This window comes from Corvus hawaiiensis, chromosome 1, assembly GCF_020740725.1.
Source record: "Corvus hawaiiensis isolate bCorHaw1 chromosome 1, bCorHaw1.pri.cur, whole genome shotgun sequence".
Lineage (NCBI taxonomy): Eukaryota > Metazoa > Chordata > Aves > Passeriformes > Corvidae > Corvus > Corvus hawaiiensis.
The window spans coordinates 82,758,202-82,779,016 of record NC_063213.1 but is presented as its reverse complement, the minus strand read 5'-3'; the positions used below and the strand labels follow the sequence as shown (position 1 = coordinate 82,779,016).

The 20,815-nt window shown below is 39.2% G+C and overlaps 1 protein-coding gene across 11 annotated transcripts in view; it reads right to left on the bottom strand.

Annotated features, from left to right (window-relative positions):
• Positions 1–20,815, bottom strand: part of CTNND2 (catenin delta 2) — a 669,045-nt gene that overhangs the window by 423,437 nt on the left and 224,793 nt on the right. The gene's annotated exons all lie outside the window — the stretch shown is intronic.

Below are 20,815 nucleotides of genomic sequence, written 5' to 3'. Positions count from 1 at the left end.
TATACACAAAAGATTCTTTTTTTAAATTAAAAAAAAAAAAAGTAAAATGAATATAAGTAAAATCTCCACCATTTCTTAAAGGGCCACATTCCCCACATATTGTAGCACTAGTTTTATCAAATTAAAATATTAAATACTTTTGGGGAGCTAATGGTTATTGCAAATTTGTGAAGTGTTGCTGCCCTTCCATTTTGGTCATAGTTACATTATGTCATTTTCACAGGTAAACAAAAACATCTCTCCTGCCCCTTTCTGATGAAGGGTGAAGGAGAAATATTTTGAGAGTCCATTTCTTAAATAATTCCCCTACCCACACAAATTCACCCATTATCCCTTTCTCCCTCTTTTTTTTTCCAAAAGGACCTCCCTGTAATGCAGAGTATGGGAGGGAGTCCTTTGAATAACTCCTCAGAAAGGTCCTGCCTGGCAGAACAGCACTGGAAATTACTGGAGTCATGACTTATGTCCACCAAGGGCCATTGAGAACTTAGTATTTGAGAGAAAGGAAGAAATGGTAGAAGCAGAGTAGGACTCATAAGTGTTCATTCTATGTCCTACCCAAAACCTCTGACCAAGAAATCAAGGGTAAATGAAGGCATTAAACTTTTCAAATCTCTGAAATGAGGCAAACCATAACTGAAATGTAAGACAGGAACTGGCTGGTGGTCATTCTGCTTAATCCAACTGGATCACTCCTCTTTGTTTCTCTTGCTACTGACATGGAATAACTTCTGTCCTGCACTATGAGTAAAGGGGGACATCCACATAGATTATACACAGCATGAAATAGCCAGTGATTACTTAACTGGCCACTATGTGACAAAGCCTGCTTAACTGTGAATTTATTATTCCAAACAAATCTATACAGAGTACAAGAATGCCACTGAAAGTCAGATTGATTTGAAGATCAAAACATCACTGCTCATTAAGTGAAATGGTCAACAGTGCTATAGTAATCAATAGTTAATAGTATTCTCTTCACATTTTTGTAGTGTGCAGAACTATCTTTTTCACTGTTACCTGAAGATATGATTAATAAAAATCACCTGACAATAATCACCTCTTTCATATATGCCTCCTTCACAGAGAGCTTTTCTCTCACCTAGAAGAATCAATTGCCTGAAAAGCCGAAGAGCCAGTTGATCGGGTTTCCAAGGGTTATTATTCAAATCCTGGTCTTGTTTGCATAAAATAAAACCCTTAACGCAGAAATACTACTAAATTGTTGAAGAATGAAAAATCAAAGTGATACAGTATTTGCCATGCCAGCATGCTTATATTAAAGCATGCAAGCCTGGAGAAGTTTTGATAGTATAAAATACCCAAGAAAATCAAACTGAGCATTATGTTTACTTCCAAAATAAAAGCAGAAGTTTTAACAGCTATCCTGTTCCACTGCATTTTTTAAGCTCCTTGATTCTATCACAACAATGCACATTTTGGTGCTTAGCATAGATTTTCATCCAGTCAGTTCACCTCTCACCATCCCAGGTGAGGCAGGTCAGACGTGTTCTTTGCCGTGGCTTAGCACGGACACTTGGCTTACCTGCCTAGTAAGAAGGTGCATCTGTCCCCATAATGCTGCCAAGAGAATGTTAAGCACCAAGAACTTGGCAACAAATGCTCCTCACTCTCTGTTGTCCACCTGCCTTTTCCTAGACATCAAGTGCAGCTCATTGTGTTCTTTAAATCTAGTAGGGATGCAAACAGTGTTTCTCCAGCTTCTCCCTTTTGTCCATGCTATGCCAAGCCAACTAAATACAGAAATGCCCCAAACCTATTTTACTGAAATACTTCAAAAGTAAGTATTATTTTGCCTTTTTTTTTCCTTCAACGGTCTGGATTGTGTATCTTCTCATATCTTTTCTATGCTTTGTATTCCTTCAATTAATCACTCTGGTTGACAACTTTTCCAGAAACTTCTGCATTTCTTCAAATAATACCCTTTTGTCATGATAACTTTGTCCACAGAACATTTTTTTGCTCATGATTCTAGTCTCCAAAATATACTTTTCTACTCTTCACTTTGACATTTATTTTTCTTTCCTACTTATTGCTTTCTGTTCTCTTCTGCCTTCCATCTTTCTTTCATTTCCTAGCACATTTCATGACTCATCCTCCACTAAATTTCTTTCAGTCCTATTACACTAAGAGCTACTCCAGCAAATGCCTTAAACTGATTGGTTTAAGGAATTTCTCTCATTCTCTCTCTCCCTGGTTCCTTATTGAGGAAACTCTGCTCTTCTCAAAATGTAGAAATTATTGTTTTCTGGTTTCACTGCCCACATTATTTAAGTCCTGCCCTGCAGAGATTACTAGGAAAGGGCAGTTGTACGTATGTTACTCCTCAAGCAGGAAGCAGAGATGTACTCAATTACTTAAGAAAGAAATAATCTTGGGTTTCTAATGCATGAAAATGGCTAGAAAACATGAACAGGAACATCATTACCAGCTTTTTAATTGCTACTATTTCTTGCTTAATCATGTTCTGTCAGGTGCCATCAGAAGTTAGAAATTAAAGGAAGGAGATAAAAGGTGGGGAGGTGGGATATGTGCAGAGTTAAACACTTACTACTTCAAGAATTATCCTCTACATTAAATTTAATAAGCAACTGTGTTTGGTATTCCCTCATGCCATGAAAAGGTGCAGGTCCACAGGGTTGCCTTTGGACTGAGAAAAGGAAAGAAGAATTCAAATAAGATTTGTGAATCTTTTTTCCCTCCATACCAAGAAACCTGGGCAGAAAACAAATAAATAAGCTTCCTTCTCTTTGTTTGGGAAGCAGTGAGAGTGACTAATATTTGAATAAATCCATATGTTTTACATTTCAAGCAGCTGTCACAGTGTAAGAAGACAGAAACCAGAAATAGCATTTGCTTACATTTTATAAAAATAATCACTGAACCTGACTCCGTCATTTGTCTTATTTGTTATGTTTACAATCATTTTCACCAGTTCATGCCACATTGTGTTATCTTCACAACTTTCTATTATTTATCTGAATCAAGCTAATCAGAACAACAAAATTAAAAACAAATTCCTACTCACTGATTATGCAAATCTGTTGTCAAGACAATTGCAGAATGAAGAACAGCAGAAACTACAATGCAACATCAAAATTAATTTACTTAATAGCATGTCAAGAGCAGCCTCAATGACTGTGTTACAAAGGGCAATAATGCCAAAGCAAGCGCCCATGCAAAGGCACTACAAAGTGCAGTGACCAGCCTGGCAGTCCTTAGCACTTGGCACCAGGAGGGGGTGTGGGAGTGGGAAGCCACCAGAGATCAGAGATAATGATGAGAGTAATCCAGAGAAATCACTCAAGAGAGCAACTTGGAAAGGGAAGAACTTCATGATAACCGTATCAAATTGTTTTGAAGTTATACAAAGTATTTATCACCTAGAGCCTGAAGTAATTTATGTTTTAAAAATGGTATTTGGCCACTACCATGCTGGGGTTAGTTTTGTAAAAAATATTCATTATTCCATAGATGGCAATTCAATGTACTTTCTTTTCAGCAGGAGTTTTGTATTTTATCTGTCCTCTGCAGCCACCAAAGCTTCAAGCAGTATATAAGACTTGAGCCAGGTCATAACATTTCACAGTGGTCCAGACACTGAACAAGCATGATGGAAATCTTCACAGCCTTCGGAAAAGTTAGGAACTCCTGAGCTCAGGGCACACCAAACCAGAGGATATTCTGGTTTTTTTTTTTTTGCTTTACATGTGCTGGGTCATCTGTATTGACCCATTTGAATGTTGGGAAGGGTAAAATAGGGCAAAAGAAATTGGCTTGTATTTGGAGTTGATCTCATTTTACTTTGTCTGTTACAACCTTAAACTAATCCTTCAATCGTTTCACACAGAGATATGTATCAATGCCAAGCAAAAGACACAGTAAAATCAGTAGTGACAGTAAAAAACAGCTGATTAAAAACAAACAAACAATTAAAAAACAAAAAACAAAAACAACAAAAAAACCACTAAAAAAACTATCTAAATTTAGGCCCAAGAGGGTTGCAAAATTACTGGGTTCCTAAGAATCGTTAGGTCACGACATGAAAAGAGGAGAAGTGTTTGGCTTTTGATTGCAAATATGCTATAAAAAACCTAATTGGGGCAAATGGTGATCATTTGAATCTTCAAATACAGACAAATAACAGCACTGATAATCCAGGTTGGGAATCCTGGGTGAGATGAATACGGGAAGTCTGATTACAGCTACACAAACAAATAAATCGTCTCTGGGATTGAAGTCTTCCAAAGGAGGATCTTAGAAACCGCAGAAGTTCAAAAAAAGTACACAGGCTGTAGAAGTGTACAACGTTGGCTCTATCTTTTTGTAATCTGTTAAACAAGAAAAACCATACCTCAATTAATGCCACAAGTAGTATATGTATATTCCTAGGCACATCCTATGGCATCATGCACAATGCCACATACTCCACATCTATACGCTCCAAATGAACGCCACTACTCAGAGTGATGTTGGTAACAAACTGTTCTTAACCTATTGTACCAAACACACATGAATAGCAAAAACTGGAGCACATGCTTCCTAAGGAAAACAGCAAAACCTAGGAAAGTTTAGCTTGGCAGAAACCTAGGGACAGATAGCGTCAGACACAAACCAGACCTGACAGCCCATCCTGTAAGTAGAAGGAAAACAGAGTGTCTTCATGCTTTCAAACAGTACAAAAACCACCACTACCAATACCCCCAAACATCTGACACTAAATGCTCTTCAAAAGCTTCGAAACTGGACTTTAGAATCAATATTACCAATCAATAGCTTCCACATTCTCTACACTCTATTGTTGGACTGTGTTTTCACTTGTTCTGTTCTTATCCTTTTTCACTGGACTTATACTGAATAACATGGGGGTGATGGAAAAAGCTCACAGAAAGGTAATCAGACAAGCAGAGAGGCGGCAGATTCAAAAACTCAGTGGTGGGTACATACGTTCTTGAAGAATCTTAATGGAGAAGTGACTGCACCTATAAGTACAAGTTTCCAGGTAACCAACCTGAAGGAAGCAATTCATACACTGGAGGGCAGGACTACCACTCAGATGAACTTTGACAAGCTGGAAGGCCAACAACTGTGCCATGAAGTTCATGAAAGAGAAACAAATGGTCCTGCATAAAGGATGGAATCCCATGTAACAGTACAGCATCTCCTCAGAAAGGATCTGGGGGTGTGGTGGACACAAAGTTGTGATCAGCAGTGCATTGCTGTGGTGACAATGGCCAAACACTCATTTCACTGTACTAACAAGAGAGCTACTAGTAGAACAAGGAAACGATTGAAGTGATTATTCCCTCTTATTCAGTACTCCTTAAGCTTATATCAAGTAGAGTGGTTGATTTTGGGCCACCAGGACAAGACATGACAAGATTTTTGAAGCAAGACCACCAGAGGGCCACAAAAATGGTTGGTCAGAAGATTAAAGCACATATTATACAAGCAGAAGGTAAAGGAATTTGGTTTGTTTAGCATGGAGAAGAGATGGTCTAGGGATGATGTATTTCACAGAATCACTAAGGCTGGAAAAGACCTCCAAGATTAGAAGTCCAACCTTTGACCAAGCACCACGATGTCAACTAGACCACAGCACTAAGTGACACATTCAGTCATTTCTTGAACACTTCCAGGGATGACTCTCTTCCAATGCTTAACAACCCTGTCAGTGAAAAAATTCTTCCTGGTGCCCACCTGAACCTGCCCTGGCACACTTTGAGACTGTTGTGCCCTTGTCCTCTCACTGGCTGCCTGGAAGAAGGGATTGATCCGCACCTTGCTATACCCCCATCAGGCAGTTGTAGAGAGCAACAAGGTCACCCCGAGCCTCCTTTTCTCCAGGCTAAACAGCCCCAGCTCCCTCAGCTGCTCCTTATATAACTAACCCTCCAGACCCTTCACTCTGTCGACCTCCTTCAGACACGCTACAGCCCCTTGATGTCATTCTTGCAGGCAGTGGCCCAGAATCAAACACAGGATTTGAGGTGTGACCTCACCAGTGCCGAGTACAGAGGGACAATCACTGCCCTGGTCCTGCTGGCCACACTATTGCTGATACAGGCCAGGATGCCATTGGCCTTCTTGGCCGCCTAGGCACAGCTGGCTCATGTTCAGTTGCTGTTGACCAGTACTCCCAGGTCGTTTTCTGCTGAGCAGCTTTCCAGCCACTCTGCCCCCAGCCTGTAGCATGGCTGTTGCAGACTTTTACTTCTTTAAGGGGATTATAGTAAACACATCACCAGGCTCTTGCCAGACACATGCAGCAACCAGACACAGGCAACAGTGACAAGTTGCAACAAAGTAAATTCCAACTGAACAAAAGGTAAAAGAACAAACACAAACAACAAAAACAGTAACGAAATAAAAAAAAAAGAAAACAACTCCAAAATCAAACAACACATCAAGGGTAGTGAAACACTGGAACAGGTTGTACACACAGAATCTCCATTCTTGAAGATTTTAAAAGTCATCTTCACATCTGATCTAACACTGAAGCTAGACCTGCTTGGAGTAGACCTCCAGAGGTTTCTTTTAACCTATTTTTACCATGATCCTAGAACTGATGAGTTCTGAATATTTTTTCAAGTCTTTATACCATTGCTATTGATTAGATCAGAGGCTATCAAACTCTCTGATCATGCTGATTACATAAAGACATGTTTCACTTTATGTAAATGCTTGTATTTTATCAGCCTGAATTTCTCTAGTTTATTCCTTTACCTGATCTGACTGATTTAGCAATCCCACGCTTCTTTACAAGAGATTAGCATGGCATCTAGGCTATTATGCATATGGATTATTTACGGGATAAAGAACTAGTTTGGCTGATTACAGTGTTTAAAAATAAACTATTCCTTCATTTTCATGTAAAATTACTTCAAAGAAGTCCCTTTTATGCCTTTAACAACTTTTATAGGAATAAGACCCTATTTTATTTTCTTTGTTTAGGATCCTGATACCAATATGGTGACAATTGCATTCCACTGCATGTTTTAGCTCTCCAGGCATACTGCCCTGTTCCTCTGTGAGTTACAGGCAATCCTGACTCTCTGAAGGCACCCTGCCCAGATGCCTGGACTTCTGTTCCAGGAGAAACTGCATTATTTCTTTTCCAGCATAATCACCAAAGTTTTTAAAATTTTCTCCATTTTTCTATTACAAATGGCCTGGTCCTTTTTTATATTGATTTTTCTTCTCTGTTTGTGTTCAGCTTCAGTCTTTAAGCTAACTCTTTTCTTCTTCTCACTGGTTTTTGCATTCCTTGCCAACACTCCCAATGGTTTATCACCCACCATGACTACTGTGCTATTCCACTTCCTCCCATGCAAATGACTTCTGTCCATAAAACAATAAACTGTAAGTAAAAACCCTGGAGCGTTAGGGCAGGATTAGAACTACTATGAGCTTTCTAATGTCATAGTTTTGCTTTGCCACCCTCTGCAGCAGCATAAGGAAGATGTAAGATTAAACTGACTTTCTACCTTACTAACTTTGACCTGCTTCAGGGCTTACTGTTATTATTTGTAAAGCTCAATGTGACAGCAAAACAAATCCTCAGAGAAGGTAGGTCTTCTCCAAGGACAGCAAGAGAAGTAGAGCTGAAGTTTAGTAACATACCCTGACTCTTCAGTCTTACAAGCTTAGGCCAGTGTAATTCTAATTTGCTTCTCAGCTATCCGAGCACAAAGATTTACTATGTCTAGAATGGAAAAGGGTAATTCCATTCACAGTAGCAGCTCTTGAGGCCTGACTTCACATTTTCAGCATATCTAATATATCAGACAGAACCATGGACTGATGTTTTTTACCTTGATTTCCCAGTGCTTATCTGCAGAGTAATTTTGCTGGGGAAAGAGCAACATAATCTTGCTGCAGATGGAAGATGCCTAATTATACATATATTTGTATGGTTTAAAGGCATGCAAAAAGTAAGGAAATTTTAACAACATGGTCTCAAAACGTGAAACTTCTAAAAATGTCCTAGACATTGAAGCACTAAGAAAGCCTTTTCTGGTTCTGACAACATCCTCAGCTTCTAGTCTCCCTTTCTTATCTGATTAGATCCGGCTCTGTTGGGCAACGTGCCAAGATGCCAGCAATAGCTGCAGAGGTGTCAGTGCAGTGACACACACCACTTCTTGGGCAGTCTATCTACATGCTTAGAGATCTGAACTCTTCTCCAGCATTTTATTCATAGAGTTCTCTGGTTCCCCATCTATATGCCTCTGAACTAGTTCTCCCTCCCAGAGTTGTGAGAACACACATCATCCTAGGCACTAGGAACAGATGGAGAACCAGCATGATAAATCATTAGCTTTACACTTGTCCAAAATGGTCTAAAAGAGCAGACATCTATTCCCTTTCTTTTCTCCTACTTGCATTGGAAAAACTATTCTGGTGAACAATTTTCTCTTTTGATTTTCCTTGCCTTGTAAGAGAGACTTGTTTCTCAATCCACACGTAGACCATCAGTGCAGCATATCCAAGAAAAGACTCCATCATTTTGCAATTATCCTGGAATTTCTGAATTAATTACGATACTAGATCTGAATATTGCCATGAGTAGTTATTAAAAGGCTGGTCCTTAGCAAGTTACTAAGGGATTCAAAAGTTATCTAACAAAGCAAGATGGGCTTTTCTTTTAAGACAACCTAGCACATGCAAATGAATACCTATAGGATTTTTTTTTCTTGTCATGAAACTAACAAGACAGAAACTTGATTTTCTGCACACTTGAGACACACAGTTTGCTACACTAACTGAATGTGGACAGACTTTAAAATAAATAGGAATTACATCAAAATTCAGCTTAAATACAGGGATGTTCATAAAGAAAAATTCTAGTATTCTAGCAGACAGTACACTGATTAGTCAAATAATTCACTTATTTCTGCTACTATTAAGTATTAAAGAAAAAAAAAAAACCAGCATGGGCTAAAAAAAATTTGAACTCAAGGACTGCAAACCGTTGAGATTTGCACATTTTCTCTCACAGATGATTCTGTGGCAGCAGCAGTTAACTTTAATAGCTTTTGAATATTTCCTCTTTTATTACATCTTTTATTACAAAGAAGAGAACTAGTAAAATAATTAGGCAATTCATTCCTTTTCTGGCTACCCTACAGAAATACCACAGTTTCAGGAAATTCCCAACAGATTCATATTGTTCCTTATGAAAGAGAAAAGCAATTAGTAATGAAAATGTTAGTTTTAAGGAGTATCATTACGATCTTATTCTTCTAATTTCTGGTATGAATAGCTCATCTTTTGAATGAAGTAAAGGTTTTCATAATGAAATTATAGTCTAAAAATCACCTGTTTGAAAACAAATAGGTAAGGAACATGTATTTCAGGATAACATTGTAGTATGGGCAAGTATAGGTAGGGAAAGAGTATAGAACCAGTAAAACAAACAATCTCACTGGTAAAAATACCATTAATGGGTTGACATATGGGTTAATGCACTATGGAATTGCCAGAGGTGTATTTTGAAAGATGGGTACAAAATGCAATAGTTCTGGGAGTCTTCAATTACACCAATACTTGATACCAAAAAAAAAGGTAAGAGATCGACATGGCACATAAGCTGAATTTTGGATAGTATCATACACAGATGCTTGGGTTGCCCACAGGAAAAGATTAAATTCTTGACTTGGTCTAGACAGATAGTTTCACATCTTGCAGTTGAGAAGCCACTTTTAGTGATCATTCTGTCCTTAAATCCAAGATCGCCACAGAAAGCAAAATATCTGCCAGTTAGGAGCCACATTAAAAGAGAAAATATGTAAGAAAAAATATCAATAAGTTTGTTTAAAGCTAAAAGTAAACTATTCATAGACAGTAGGGAAACTAACTGTTGGAAGTGTATGATGAATGCCTAGAGTCAAGACAGTGTATCAAGAAAAGTTTGACACAAAAAAGGAGGGAAAAGGAAGCTGCTACTAATAAAAAACACATTTTCTGAAAGTTGAAATAATCTTCAAGTGAAGAAAATATAGAAGCATAAATGTTGACAGGTTAAACATAAGAAGACAAGACAGCACAATATGATTTTAAGGGACAAATAGCCCAAGGCATTGAAGCAACCAACAAATATTTCTCCAAATGCATCAGGAGCAAGAATCTGCCTGGAGAGTCTGTAAAACCACTGGGTGGATCAGGATATAAAAGGGTTTGTTGGAAAGAAACCAAATGAATCCCTCATGAAATTCTTTACTATTTCATGGGAAATTCTCACGCTAAGAAATCACTGGGGGAGTCTTATCAGAGGATCTGCCTGAAACTGAAGTGATTAGGTCGTGAAACAAACTGACAAAACAACCTGTAGCAAATTGAAGATCAGATGGTGTTTTTCTCGATAGTTCTGACAAATTAAGAAATACACAGCTTAAAACAGATGTAGTACCTGAAAACTGTAAGACATTGAATGCAATTCCAGTTTCAGGGAGATTGAGAAGACTACAGAGGAGCAAGCCAGATAGTCGTATCAGGCAAATTATCACAGCCTGTAACATAGAATGGAATTTGTGGCCTCTAACATAAACATGAACAAGTTGTCTAGAAGGTTTCCACATGGATAAATTCTTTCTTAAATAGGAAGTCAAATCGAGAAATGAATAGTAAATTCTCCCAGCTGAAGGTGTCCGCCAGTGAAATTCTGGTTCCATGTTCCACACTGTTTGATACATATAAAAGGACTTGAAACAAAGAACGAGCAACAGGGTAACAAAGTCAGGCAGCAATGAAGTTATGCAGGACAGTAGGGCTGAAGGGCAATGCACTTGACCCTTCCATACTATCAGTGGTTTGCCATTTGCTTTGTTGTTGCTTCTTGACACAGAGTTTTGGGGCCTGACATTACCTAGAAGAGAGGCCGAGTGCCTCAGCCATTCCTGTGCCATTTTTTATGAACTTGCTGGTCCTAATCAGCAGCAGAGCTTATCTTTCTTGTACTTCTACTTGCTAACATGCAGAAACTCTTATGTTATTATCTCTTGCTACTTTGAGTTCCAGCTGAGCCTTTGCCTTCCTAATTGAATCTCTGCACACTGAAGCAGTACCTCTATATTCCGCTTTGGAAGTTTGTCCCCTTTTGCACTGCTCTAGTGCTCCTTTTCTCATTTGGGCTCTCTTAGTAGCTTGGTGCCTTTCCAAGTGATTTCTTTTTATGTCTGCTCCTTTTCCTGCTTAGGGGGATAGGCTGCTCTTTTGTACTTCAAGAAGCAGCTGCACTGGGAAATCTCCCAACATTCCTGAGCTTCTTTGCCCTCCAAGACAGGTTCCCATTGGATCCTTCCTAGAAGTTCCCTGACTGAGTTGAAATCTGCTTTTCTCAAGTTCAGGTCTTTATTTGATCACTTGTGTTCCTCAAGCCCTTGACCTCTATGCTCTCACAGTCTCTGCAGCTGCTGTTGATGTTTTATCTTCCAACAGGTCTTTATTAGTAAACATTCAGTCCAGGAGTGCACTGTTCCTAGTTGGCCCATCCATGACCACATGAAGAAGCTGTCCTCAACGCACCCAGGAAATGTCCCAGATTGTTATGCACCACTGCGCTGTTTTCCCAGTACCAGAATGGTTGAATTCCCTTTTGAGGACCAAAGCCTGAGGCTTCTTGGAAATGAAGGCTTGATGTACCTCTTCTTCCTCATCCAGGTCCATAGCAGACACCATAGGATTTCTCTCAGTAGCTCCGATTTTGACCTAGAAGCACTCGACTGACTTGAAAACAAATGAAAGATGATGATTCTTTACATAATAGGCATGCTTTTGATGGTTACTAAGTACACCATAACTTCACTGGGTCATGGAGACCTGAAAACAGGTGGCTTTTTAGTATTAGAAGACAGTATCACATATTATGGCCCTGTTCTTACTCTTTTCTCAGCATATAACTTGAGGTCATCAGTGAAGACAGTTCATCCGACCAACAATGGCTGTTCTTACCAGTGAAACACACATTTATTGCCACCAAACAGATACCAGAAAACATAGCGTGTCAGGTTTTTCTACAGAAAAATAAATTTTCATCCATAAAACATCCAGATTGGGAATCCAGGCTATTCTTTCAACACAACACTACATAGATTTTACTATTGAGTTCTCAAACATTCAAACAGAAAGATTCCAGATTTGTACTACTCATTGTAGTAGTGCAGTAGTAGTTCAATGAATAGAACAGAATAATTAAATATGTGGACTGGATGTGTGGTTATGCCTCTGGGAGATCAAACACACAAGCAACACTTGCTGCACTCCAGAATTACCATGCCTTACTAAGACAATTGTGCTGTTTCCACAATTACAGCACAGATTTCAGTTCAAAGACTACTCAGTTGCCATCAAGAGATGTTGAGGAAACTGTCAGTAGACTAAAGCAGAGAGAAGCATCTCTACAGGGATGTTCCTTACAGAAGGAATATCAAAATTACTGCTATGATACAATTACAAAACAAGAGCCATAGGAATCATTGTTACTTTCATTGATTCAGTAGAAAGAAAAAAGAGGGAAGAGTGAGTAGAAATAATGAATGAATCAATCTGCTGCATTACTTCAACCAGAATATTTCATTGACAGTATTGTGAAAGTAATCTGAAATTCAAGTCTTTATTACAGCAAAACACAGCCATCAAAACCACATCTATCCCTGTGGAACTGGGTTCCTGCTAGGAACCTTCTAGCAGTGTTGGTAACAGGTCCAAGACCTGTCTCATACAATGCATATTACTAAAGCCCCTGATCCCAAATGCAGAACAAGCAGGGAGGAGTAGCAGCTCCCTTTTCAGGAGAAGAAAAAGATTCATGATGTCACAGTATTGAAAAGGAAAGGCAAAGTAAGTGAAAACAAGCCATGCCTGCAGAATTTTAAACTCAGTGTTTCAAGTAAATTTAATGGCAGAGGGGGAATTCAAATTAATTTCCAGACATGGTTTCTGAGTTGTGGTTTAGAGCCATACTGTTCTTCCCCCTGCCCCCCATCTTAAAGCTGACATCTCTTCCCCCAGTGGGAACTTGGACTGGGTAAAATGAGGGATCTCTCCTTCCCACACCTGGCAGCAGCTGAACAACACACATATTTCCTCTTCTGTGACTCCAGGCACTGTTTCCACGGCAGCAACAGGAAAGTCATTCCAAACTGGTCAGGGAGGGAGGGAATGAGAATCACCCCTCTCACCTCCCTGGACAAGGCATTCTGACAAACCAGGGACAAGAGTGAAGATGACTGCACAGTCTGGGAGGGACTGAGGGCCCTGGCAGCACCATGCAGCCTGAAAACCTCTCTTCATGTCTGGTGAGAGTTGCTGTGGTTCAAGCCCATGGGATGGCGTGGATGGAGTGCCCAGTTTTGCTGGTAAGTGGGAGCAGATCTGCGATGGCCAGAGAGCATTTGTCTCTCCTGTCCTCCAAGAGCCCACTGACTGTACAGCAGATGGATTTCTGGCCTTTCTATGGATGAGGGGAAGTAGAGATAAGTAACTGCCATGAACTGAAGCAGCACAAAGAGACTTTGTTTTTACTTCACAGATCAAAATACCAAACCCATGGTACCAAAGTTTTAGCTGGATTTTTCAGCATGTCAGTACTGTGCATGTGTTGGGATTATTTGTCAAAGCCATATGATTTGCACAGCCAAATGTCTCAAAGATGGAAATGAGATGTGATGTGACACTTCTGAATGATCCTTGCTAGCCTGAAATAATGAGAATCTGGAATTGCAATCTCTGCTTGCACAACATAACTAAGATGCAAGATTACTCTGTCTGTTTCCAACCCCCAACGTGCTCGCAAACCAGGATGTAATGCATCAGCACTAGACATACGCCCTAACCATGCATGGCAGGCAGCTTTACAGGATCACAGAAGGGTGGAGATGGGCAGGGGCCTCTGGAGGTCACCCTGTTCAACTCACAGAGGGCGACCCTGAGCAAGTTGTCCAGGACCATGCCAGGTAGCTTTTGAATATCTCTAAGGGAGAAGACCCTACAACCTCTCTGGGCAACCTGTTCCAGTGTTCAGGCACTCTCCCAGTAACAGTGTGCCCTCCCGGTGTTCATACAGCACCTTCCATATTCCAGTTTGAGTCCATTGCCTCTGGTCCTGTCCTTGGGCACCACTGAAGAGAATCTGACTCCCTCTTCTTTGCACCCTCTGTTCAGGTGTTTGTACATATTGATGACTTCTCCCCCCAAGCCTTCCTTATCCCAGGCTGAACAGTCTCAGCTCTCAGCCTTTCCTCAAAGGACAGATGTTCCAGTCCCTTCATCATCTTGGTGGCTCTTCAGCGGACGTCCTCCAATATGTCCATATCTGTCTGGAGCCAGTGCTTGAGGTGTGGCCCTACCAGTGCTGAGCAGGGGAGAAAGATCACCTACCTTGACCTGCTGGCAACACTCCTCCTCCTCCTCCTAAGGCAGCCAAGGACACTGGCTGTCTTCTTTGCCACAAGGGCACATTTCTGGCTCATCTTCAACTTGGTGTCCACTAGGATGCCTCAGGGCCTTTTTGGCAAAGCTGCTTGTCAGCTGGGTTGACCCCAGCATGTACTGGTGCATGAACTTACTGGGCATAGCCCTATCTGAAACTAACCTTATCAAGGTTACTGAGGCAAACACGTCATCCCAGAAGCAGAAAAATTTGACCAGACAGTTGTCAGGAACACTGTACTAGGCAACTTTTTTGGTGCCATCAAAATGACTCTCCCTCTAAGAACACTTCTGCAGTAAAAGGGAGATTTTCTAGAATTTTTCTCCATCTGACCAGTGTGAGAGGTGTAACATCTTCCTAGTGTGCCTGAGGGCTAGGAATGGATAGGATGTCCAATTATACCAATAGGAGAGAATATTGTTTTATTTTCTGAATTGATCGTAGATGGCCCAGCTTGTTTTACCTGACAAAGTTCATTCCTCTCAGTTCACAGATGCTCCAATTTAAATAGCCTGTGCCATACAAAACACTAACTTTCCCTACTCTGAGAGCTTCACTGGATATACTCCTGAGAAGCCTCTTTGCTGAGTAAGTCTGGCTCCTTGGATTCAGACCCTTTCGAGGAGAGTCTCATCAGACTGGAATACATAAGTACCAGAAACATTTGCAATGCTAAACTGCAAGAATACAAGAAAAGCTACTTAACTTTCTGGACCTGTTCTGTTGTCTATTCCTTGTGTATTTTACATTATCCAATCATGTGACAAGTAAAATGTGGTATCAAACTGATTTAGCAAGAGCTGAAAATTTATAGAGCAAGATTCTCACTGGCTTAAAAAAGGAAGGGTACATATTTAGTGTACCGAAGTCAGGATTTTTAAGCCAAATTTCACCACTACTGAAGCTTTCTTATTATTGTGTTACTTTCCTATTCCTAAAGCTTGATTTCTATTTAGTACAGACTGGTTTTTCTTATTACATGGCTGGCAAAGTGTGTATCCTTTCCAAAAGCAAAGTCACTGAAATTAGAATGAAAGAAATAATTTAATGGGATGCACTCTACTTCATTTCCTCAAACAAGAGACTGCATTGACCAGGAAAGACATTTCTCTGGCTCATATCCAATGCAGAGAAAAGCCAGAAAGAGAGAAACAGAGAGAGAGAAATACAGCATACCCTCCCTTGAATACATTCATGAAAAGTGGGCAGAAACCTTGCAACAATATTTGGGATGTCTTTGACAGCATCATCGGAATATAAAGTGTCTCTAACCACTTTTCATGTCTTTTTTTTGGAAGAGCAAACTCCTCCAACAGTGTAATACCACTTAAAGAGGAGGAATTTGAAAATTAAACCCTTATAAATCAGTTTCCTTCTCTTTAAGTGCTTCACAAACACTGCAAACAGTTTCTACCTTTTTTTCTTCCAGCTCACCTTTCATACAGGAGAGGGGCAGGGAGCCCTTTCAGACTCAGTACTCGCATAAGGTACAGCCTCTATGGACAATCCTAATTGCTTTATGAAGTTTGGCAACTTGCTGATTGCTAGGACTGGACAGAGGGGAACATAACCTCCTGGAGGTAACCCAGACTGGATAGGTTTGGGGTTTTTTAGGATTTTACTTTCCTTTCCTGAATTTACAGAACTCATCTCTCAATCCAGTGACACAGGTTTTGTACCTGCTAGCAAATTTTCTTCACACCACTGCTTTGGGCACGTTTGGTGCCATGCTGGACTATCACTTTCCTATGAAGACAGGATGACAGGTGCCTCCACAGCAACTGAGTACACATGGCTCTGGATACAGTACTTCATGTAAATAACTTGCAACTAAGTGATCCCTAAAAAAATACAGTTAGAATCCCACTAAAATGGAGACTACAAAATTATTTACAGCGAAACAAGCTTAAGCTTGAGAAGCAGTCATGTGAGAAATAACACTGAAAATAATGGTTAGCATAAAAACTACGTGACCTTAATTACAATTTCAAATATTTCTAAATGAGAAAGCTTTGGATAACTCAGACAACTGTAACCACTAAAAAATGCTAACTTTTTAATGACAATGACTGTATGCAAATGATCTAATTACAAACACCAACACACAATGCCGTGTTGAAAAACAGGGAGAAACATTTTGAGCAGCTTAGGAAGAAGAAAAAATTACACTTTGAAAGTATTACTATGCACATGGAATAATGAGGCCTCATAATAAATGCTGCATCTTATTTACTAAAATTTTGCTGTTTGATTCAGATGTTAATTTCATGCTGCATTAAATGAATAAGAGATAAAGCCCTTTTTCTTTAAATGCTCACATCAGCTTCAAAATTATAGTTTGATACATTTTTGAATTAATCTTACAAAGCACTGAATTTAAATTTGCAAGCTGTGTTGATCTAGAATTTTAAGGAGTTCTAGTAGTGGGAATGAAAAGAGACAGGAGCAGATAATAGACACAGGATGCTCTACTCATGCCAACAGGATCTCCTGATTACAGAATAGCTGGATACACCAACACTTTTAATTATACATAAATGGATCTGAAGAACAATGACTCATAAGTTAATCATCTGTCTAAATATTTTTAGTAATTATTGATATATTTTAATATTCCACAGATCAAGTTTAGTCAACATTTTATTTCAGTAATTTCAGGATTAACTATACTTCTGTCACACACAGCAGAAAACAAAAATCAAAAGTTATTCAGTCAGATAAACCTAGAGGCTTCTTTTTTTTTTTTAAGGGTGACACTTCAAAAGTGTGCAATTTATCTTCTTCTGTCTGTGAAGGTCTGAAGTATCCAGTCTCACTGCAAGAATACCCTGCTGTATGTCAAAACAATAGAGCAATTCATCCCACTGTAGCCAAACCTAGCACTTCAATATGTTTGGAAAGAAAGAGTAGGGGGGAAAAAAAAAGGTTGAAAAAAAGGTAAAAAATCCTGCAGCTAAGGCTGCAAAATATGGCTGCTGCAACAGGTGAACTGTTCTGCAAGATTAGCAGCCTGCCATAAAATCCTTCTTTGTAAGAGAGCAAACCACAACATGACAGTAGATAAACTCCATTACAGTGAATTTAAGTACATGTAACCATGTAGACAGAATAAGCCAAACATCTGCCCATGTTTTTTTCTATACTTTGTTGATGTTGCTATCATCTGGACACATTATCCACATGTCCCCTGAAACCATGTACTGCAATTTCCATCAAATGGTATTACACCTGCTGAAGAGGGCAGAACTGATCGACTACAGCTTCTCCTGCTGTTGAGCTCAGCCAACAAGCTGTTTCTGAATCCTGCTCATGTTTTGGTAAACTGAGCCAAATTGATTTTGTTTTTAAACTGATTTTTTTAAAAATTAGTTTTCAAACTAACTAAAAAAACCCCTGTTTTCCAAAGTTATATTGTGCCTTACTGATGCATGCTTCAAGATTTCAACTAAAATCAGTATGAGGTAAATGACAAAAATCATAATGAACATTAATTCCTTTATATATTAAAAAAAAATTATGTCATGATACAAAGATACCCTGAAACAATAAGGACAGTGCTGCCAAACACTCCCAGAAACATTTTCAATCCCTTCACAATGCTTGTATTTCAATTTTTTCCAAATTCCTTTTCAAATATACTGATTTTTAGATGGAAGAGTGTGTTTAGGTTCTTTTAATAAACATACTCTGCCATTCAGAAAAATCAATCATAACAAGCCAAGTTCCCAAGCCTCAAACCTGCATCTGATTTCTCCCTTCCAATAACAAAATGGCTAATTATTCTTTTAAAGCATTCCACAAATATTAAAAAATAGACATTTAAAGGAAGAAAAGAGAGGAATCTACACAAGTAGATTGTGTAAGAGCTTGGAGAATGTACCTATGTCCAAATAGGAATCTCACTGATTTTATGGACAGCTGTTTTATAAGAGTCAGTACTAATTAAAACATAGGTTCTGTCTCTTTCCTGTCTTAAAAATGTTAAAAGATAACATTAGGAGGCTGTGGCACAGTAAGAAGTTTAATCATAAGGACTTTTAGAGTTTGTCTAAACAGATATCCAGAGTCTATCTGGAGGTCACAGCCAACCAGGCAGTTTCTTTATCTACTCATCCTGCAGCTGTGTCCCAGCCACTCCTACTGTACAACTTACTAACCCAAGGAAGTTATTTCCAGAAACAAGTGTCTGGACGCTGCCTTTACATTTATCCAAGCTTATTTCCATTTTAAGGCATTATAACACAGATGCCAAAGAACTAAAAGTAAGAATAGGAAAACAGTTGAGATTACTGCTGCCAGACTTTCCAAGTTGAAGCCATGCAGTAGCCCCTGAACACACTACAAAAGGAAGCAGCATCAAGATATACTGACAGTCAAATAATGTCATAGATTTTAAGTATGCAAAACTGTGACTGATAGCAGGGCACTAACTAATAGTAGGATTCAATAATATCTGAAATTTTAAAATAAACTAGCAAATAAATCCCATTTTGTTTGGAAAAAGCAAATCAGGAATATGCAAAACCCACTTTAATCTTCATGCATATATAGACAAAATGAAGCCTTATTCAGATGGCTGCATTCCTGTTTTAGAACAAATGAGTCCACTTATAGATAATACTGCATTTACCACAGCCATACATGCAATTTCTAACCATTTCAGTAACTCAAAAAGAACTCAGAATTTCATTATCTTTTCAGACACACAATTCCTAATGAAAAACATTAAAAATGGTTCAATACATAAAATCGGACAAGAAAGTTACGCCCCTAACTCAGAGAACTCTTCGAGAATGCAGTAAGACCCATACATAACACATCAGTACAGAATGGCAGGAGGGAACACAGAGCAAAAGTTTGGGAGAAGAAAGAAGGCTGTGCAGCACTGCTGGAATCACTGCTGTACTTGTTTTCTCCCAATGTACCAATTCCTCCTGGGGAAAAAAGCAAAGAAAAAGTAACGACAAAGAAAGACCGCGTTTCTGAAAGTTGTGTAAGCCACGGGAGACACCTCTCAGAGTCAGGAGACCCAATGGAAGTAAGGACATCCTGCAGCCTGCCAGAACAGACACCCTCCCAACTGCCCAAGACTTCCTCAACCATCTGAGATCAACCATGAAAACACTTTCAAGCACATGAACACTTAAACAACCCCAATCTGATTTTAACATCACCTGGCTCCCAGAAACACTGGCTGCTTAGCACACTAACCAAACTTATCAAGTTGCTTCTGGATTTTACTCTCTAGAAAAGCACAGAAGTGCAAACTCAAGTCAGGGATGTCAAGATTTTTCAGCTCAGATGCTGCCAACTTACTAGCCTGGAATGTGATCATCCAGGTAGTAACAGAAACAGCCTCGAGTTGCACTGTAAGGGGCTGTCCTCCACTTGTGAGCACTTGCAAGTGACAGGCGGCTGCTTTGTAACTTGTCTACAAATCATAGCAAAGGCTTACACTCCAAAGTATGTCGAATTTTGCTACTATTTAAAACAGTACGCATCTTATCCTGTAAAACACCTCCACTTCTGTCTTCATGTTAGCAGTGCAGGAACATGGATGACAAAGGAGCCACAGCCAAATTTATTCCCTCTATTTTTCCTCAAACATCACCAAGCACGTTCACAAGGCTGAGATGCCTTGTGTCTTTCCAGATGGCAAGGCTATAAATATAGTTTCTCATACTTGAAGTAGACTCCTGCTGTTTCCAGAATATTAGTTCAGGTAACATTTTCTGCAAAGAGATAAATTCACATGTGTAATGCATGTGCTCTGAAGCAATGCTATTGTGTCTGTGTGCAAGTCATCACCAACACATGAATAAACTGACAACATTTGAAAAAAAAAATCCTGTCATGATAGGCTAAAAAAGAGAGCATAAAGATACAAGTGTGAAGAAGCTGTTATCACAGGAGCTTATCCATTAAAGGAAATCCTGTAACTTTTAAGGAATGTTTTCAGGTAATCCAGCACATAGTGTACTGCCATAGTCCACAGGAAAAAGATGTCCAAATGAAAAACATCATCAGCACCTTTTAAGACTTCATTTGTTGTTTCCCCCTTCTCCTTACCTGCCTCCCTGAAGCTGTGACTTAGTGTTGTTAGCTCTTCAACATAGAACTCCAGCTACCAAGCAAATGAAGTTCTAGTCTACTCCATCAACTGAATCAAGGAGCATGTGTCTGATTTACAGCAAGTTCTCACTGTACAAAATTTACAGTATGAGCCATGCAGCTCCTACAATATTAGAAATAACTTATTTATGATGTGCTGCACAGGTTCATTATGAAAACTTAATACTAATTTAAAAATATACTTTAAACTACTATTAAACGCAGTGAAAATAACAGATTGTCAAAGTAAAA